Source organism: Limulus polyphemus, unplaced genomic scaffold, assembly GCF_000517525.1.
Source record: "Limulus polyphemus unplaced genomic scaffold, Limulus_polyphemus-2.1.2 Scaffold650, whole genome shotgun sequence".
Taxonomy (NCBI): Eukaryota; Metazoa; Arthropoda; class Merostomata; order Xiphosura; family Limulidae; genus Limulus; species Limulus polyphemus.
The window spans coordinates 264685-270588 of NW_013666260.1; positions in this window are offsets into that span (position 1 = coordinate 264685).

Here is a 5904-nt window from a genome sequence, read left to right on the forward strand (position 1 = left end):
TAGCTATTCCTATGAATAGCTATGTTCAGAAAGATAGAGTGACGTAATTGTTACACAAGTTAGAATACCTCGATGATGTAAAAGTGTTTTGGTTAGCTTTCAAAGGAATGATGCTGATGTGTTTATTTTTTTCTATTTGTTTATTTGTTTGTAATTAAGCACAAAGCTACACAATGGGCTATCTGTGCTCTGCCCACCACGGGTATCGAAACCCGGATTCTAGCGTTGTAAAACATACAGCTGTGCCACTGGGGGGCGGTGCTGGTGTGATTAAATTTGTTGTGCAATACGAGAGGAATATATCGCGAAATGAGAATGTTAGATGTAAAAGAAGTATTTCTTACGTATTGTGTCAGTTAGTTATTTTTACCCCCAAACTTTTAACTTTTTTTTTCTTATGATAATTTTCCGTATTTGTTTTTAATATTTTTTAATTCCTTAATCTTAGCTTTTTTCGTCTTTTTTTCTTTTCTTTTTTTTTTTTTTGCTAATACATTTTCATGTTGTTCTTGTTTTATCAGTGCAAAGTAACACAAACGGCTATCTGTACTCTGTCCACCGCTGGTAATCGGACCCCAAATTTGAGCATGGTAAATATGTAAATTTACGCTGACCTACCTCGTGACATCGATTTTCTTATAATATCTGTATTTTACTTTATCAATACCCATTATAGGTTTCCTTTTAGGTTTAGGCCCGGCATGGCCAGGTGGTTAGGGCGCTTGACTCGCAATCTGAGGGTCGCGGGTTCGAATCCTTTCCCACCAATCATGCTCGCCGTTTCAGCCGTGGGGGCATTATAATGTGACGGTCAATCCCACTATTGGTTGGTAAAAGAGTAGCCCAAGAGTTGGCGGTGAGTGGTGATGACTAGCTGCTTTCCCTCTAGTCTTACACTGCTAAATTAGGGACGGCTAGTGCAGATATCACTCGTGTAGCTTTGCGCGAAATACAAAACAAACAAATTTTTAGGTTAATTTAATAAAAATGTTTTTGACTTCATTATTTCTAACATTCTTGTTTCCCCGATTTATTTTAATCGTATTGCATAACAGAATGTATATATACACGTAAAATAGCACGTATTATGAGAATTTCATGTTGAACAAGTTATGTTGACATAAACATTCGTGAAAGTTTTAAAAATTAACATGATACTAACCATTCATGGTGTTAGAAAAACACGTAGGTTCAAGAAGTCTTGATAGAAATTAATAAAAACCCTATAACCCGAGCACTTTCGAAAGGTGTACATTTCTTCCTTAGGGGCAAACTGGAACAAACAGTTTGCCCCTGAAGAAAGGTCCACCTTTCGAAAGCGCTCGGATTATAGTATTTTTATTCATTTGTGGATACTAACCACTAATTACTTGATTAAACCTTATGTTTACGTCAAAACTATATGCAATTATAAAATTCTTGTTGAACTTCGCGCAAAGCTACCCGAGAGCTAGCCATTCCTGATTTTGAAGTAATAAACTCAATGGAAGGTTGTTAGTGAACACCAACACCTGCCAGCTCTTGGTCTCTTCTATACAAGCGGGTAAAGATACTGGCGGCAAATTATAATGAAACAGCTGAAAGAGCAAGCATGTTTAATAGCAGGTAACCACCAGCTTGTAAATCGAACTCCCTAACCACCATGCCATGTTAATAACAACTTTGCACCTTATTATATAAGGTAGACGTACTGTTATTGAATACTTCGGCTTAAGTGTATGATATGGTTGTTATAGATAGTAACACAGAACTTTCTTAACGTTGTACGATCTCGTTAAAACTCCTTGAAAAAGTACGAAAAAAATATATAAATGCTCTATGTCAGTACAATAGCAAAATAATTATTTGTCATTGCCATCACATTAACATGTATACTGACATGTATGTTAATTTTACCAATAATGATACGCATCGAAAATGATTTACTTCACAATATTTTTGTTGAATACGTTTTCTCCTATCTTGAGGGGTGGGAGCGTGGCATGTCCTGGTGGTTAAGGCGCTCGATTCGCAATATGAGGGTCGCATGTTCGAATCCCCATTGCCGAACATCCTCGCTCTTTCAGCCAAGGGGATGTTATAATTTCACGGTCAATCCCACTATTCGTTTGTAAAAGAGTAGCTCAAGTGTAGACGGTGGGTGGTGATGACTAGCTGCTTTCCCTCTAGTCTTTGACTGCTAAATTAGGGACGGCTAGCGCAGATAGCCCTCGTGTAGCTTTGCGCGAAATTTAAAACAAACAAATAAACCTATCTTTGGAAGGATTCCCCTGTGTTTTGAAAATTACCGAATGTGTGAACTATGCTTGGTTAGTGTTATAATATTAAATTACATATATTTCTTAAGTATGTTTTTTTTACGACAAATTGTTTGATCCCTTCTAGCTTTTTTCCCGGTAGAATTTTAGAGTTGAGTCCGCCCCTGATTGTATGATATGATTTTTAAAGAAAATAGATACGGAACTTTTCTTATAGTTACACGATGTGGTTGTCAGAGAGACAAGAAGGCTTTCTTGCACATGTATGATATGAATTAGTTATTATGTAGAGAATGTTCTTAAAGTTTTATGATCTTGTTGTTATAGAGACTAAACCCGGAACTTTTTTTTGATTGTATTATCTAATTCTTATAAAGACTAAATATCGAACTTTTTAAAAGTTGTATAATCTTATTATGTATGGCTAAACATTTAGTTATATAAGTAATAAAAAAATTCAAAAATTAAATATGATGTTGGATGGCAATGCTAAAAGTACAGAAACAAGGTAAGGATGTATACACAAAACCATATAAAAGTCACTACATAAGTAGCCAAATCTTTCCAAGAATAACTTTTATCCACAACTAAATGTTTAATTCGTGTCAGTTGCATGAATTCAGGTTTGAGTAAAAGAATTTAAATTGAATAGTGCTGTATAGTGGCTAATAACAATAAGCTTGTAAAGCTGACTCAGTCCTTACTGGCTACTTTTGTAGGGATTTTTGTATGATTTTGTGTATTCATCCCTACCTTATTTCTGTATTTTTTGCATTGCCTACATCATACTTAATTTTTGCAACATTTTTTATTACTTGTTCCCCTCCTTTTTTAATTACAAAACAATTTCATTGAAGTAGGTTGATAAGTGAACATTTGTTTTATTTTTATAATTCAATGGTGTCAGATTTTTACGTGTGTATGTGTGTGGGCAGGATTCTTTACAGTTGTGTCGGTGACTTGTTAGCGATAAATTTCAACAATAAACTTACAGCACATAGTCCACTTGTTTTAAAATAATCTATTAAAATCTCTTCAACAGATTGGCATGGTAGATCTTGGTCTTCCTGTCCACTTTCACCTATAGTCCATTCTATTGACCACTTCCTGCATTTCAAAAGGTCCTTTCCACTGCAGGGCAAGTTTGTTGTTGCCTGTAGGTAGCAGAACCAAGTTCTTCTGTTCGGCCTTGAAACGTCGATTCTTGGCCTTATTGTCATAGAAGTGCTTCTGACTGTCTTGAGCTGTATACCAACTCTCTCGAGCGAGTTGACAGGTCTCCTCCATTCGGTCTAACGCATACTGGTATGCGTTCCTTACTTCTGACTCTTCTTCTCCTGTCCCCAGCTGTTTCAATATCTGCATTGGACCATGTACTGTTCTTCTGTACAGTAACTCGAAGAATGAAAATTCTGTTCTCGTTTTTGGTACTTCTCGGTAAGCAAATAATACTGCCTGCATGTACCTATCCAAGTCATGTGGTCTCTCATGGCACATCTTCTTCAGCATACTATTTATGACTCCATTGACTCTCTCACAAAGTCCGTTACATCTGGGGTCATATGGGGTGGTGGTAAAAAGTTGCCTAGTGTTGATGAGTCTGTACACCTCTTGCATTAGTTCTGAGGTAAAGTTGGTCTCTCTGTCACTCAAGTTGCCTTTTGGGAACCTACTCTGCAGAACACAGGGCTTCTACTACTCTCTGTCACTTATCTTTGGCAATGCTATATTTTCTGAGTAGCATGTCGCCAACTCAACTACTGGTTGCCTGTGTCAGATACAGATGCTAGTGGTCTAATCAACTCCAAAACTGCTCTGCAGAATGGCTCTTCTGTGAGAGGCGTCTCACCCAGTGGCACCTTGGCTACTTCCCCTCTAGGTATTGTCCTTTGGCAGATGTCACATAACCTAGAAAATCTGGTCACATCCCCTGGCTAATGGAAGATGCTGGTTATTCTGTCTGTCATCTTCTTTGCTCCTAGGTGTCTTCCCACAATCGATTCGTGAGCCAACTTCATCACTTGAGTCCAGTATTCTGTTGGTACTATGATCTGTTTAACTTCCCCAGTAGAACTGCCTTGATAGATCAAGTACATCACTTCCCTTTTGGTCTTCTATTTTGTAGATACTCATCACTTTGATCTTGTACTTTACTTTCTCCCTGGCATTGCCTTAAAGTTTTTACAGTGAATGGTTTTTCTTCTATGCATCCTTCAGTTCCCATAGACCTACATTTGGGATGTCACTTTTCGAGACTTGAAAAACTGATGTCTTGCTTGTTCTTTTTCTCTTGAGCTATTTGTGGTGACTGAACACACCTCATCCATCTCCTTTCTTTATGATTCCTCCAAATTTCTACTGCCTGATATATTGCTGATCACCAAGTTGTAGATGGGTTCCTTCACACACACATAGCCTCAAGGTTTCTCACATAGTATGGAGTGTCCACCTTTATTCTTGATATGGGAAACATTCTCACTGTTCCATCAATCATCACATACAGCTGAACCTTGCCCGTCATCTGATCATCAGATACTAGACTGGTTCTCACTGTTGCACTACTGCATCCAGTGTCGCATTGAACTTTCACTTTTTTGTCCCCAGCATAGCCTTCACCTACATGTTGTGGTTTGTTGGCACCTCTCAATGTTTGTTATATGCTCCCATCACTACTGGTACTATTGATCCATTTGCTAACTTGAGCTGACCATCAATCATGCAGTGTTTAATCCTTTTGATAGCACTTCCTTCCTTTGGTGATTATGATGAGTGGTCTCCATTTGTTTCTTCTGGAAGCATCACCCATGGTAACACTCTCTCTTTTCTTGTTTCTTGCCAGGTCTATTTCCGTAGGTAGCTCCAGCTACTTTAAGTTGAAATTTCTGTTGGTGACAGACTTGCATTCACTTGCAATATGCCCCATGTTATAACAAGCAAAGCATCTCTTCTCCCTTCTGTCTATTGACTTCTTGTCACCTCTGGTGGCATCTTGCTTCTGGTCAGTCACCTCTGGTTTGGACTTTAACTGGTTATGCTTGGACTTACCAGTTATACTGCCTCCATGGGCTTCATTATATTGTTCTGCCAACTTGCTCATCTCGTCCACGTCTTTTGATGCTCTCTCCTTTAGGAGTAGTGATGGATATATCACGGGGGCACATGATCAGGAACTGTTTACGTATTACTACACCTGCCAGTCCCTCAAAGCTATTTTCACGCTTGACCATGCCTGTCCACCTTGTGAAGTATTGCCATAGACGTGCCATAAACTGAAATACAGTTGCTCTAGTGTCAGGTCTGAATTTCTGATGAAACCCTTCTTTGGTAATTTCATAATGTTTCAGCACGCTAGTTTTAACTTGTCATAGTCCATGCATCTTTTGACTTCGTGCCTGCATACACTTGTAGGCCATTTCCTGTGAGAAATGGACTGAGACAGATTGCCCAGTTGCCTTTATCCCAGTTCTGACTTTGGGCAAATCATTACTACCTCTCCAGGAAGCATCCATGTCATCTTTCTGTTCATCAAATTTGGGCAGCTTGGATCAGCTGGCCATGACCCCATTGTCATTCTTGGTCCTTCATCTTTCTGTTGGGTGAGCTTAGTAATCTCAATTTGTGCTGTTATTCTCTCTCTCTCTCTCTC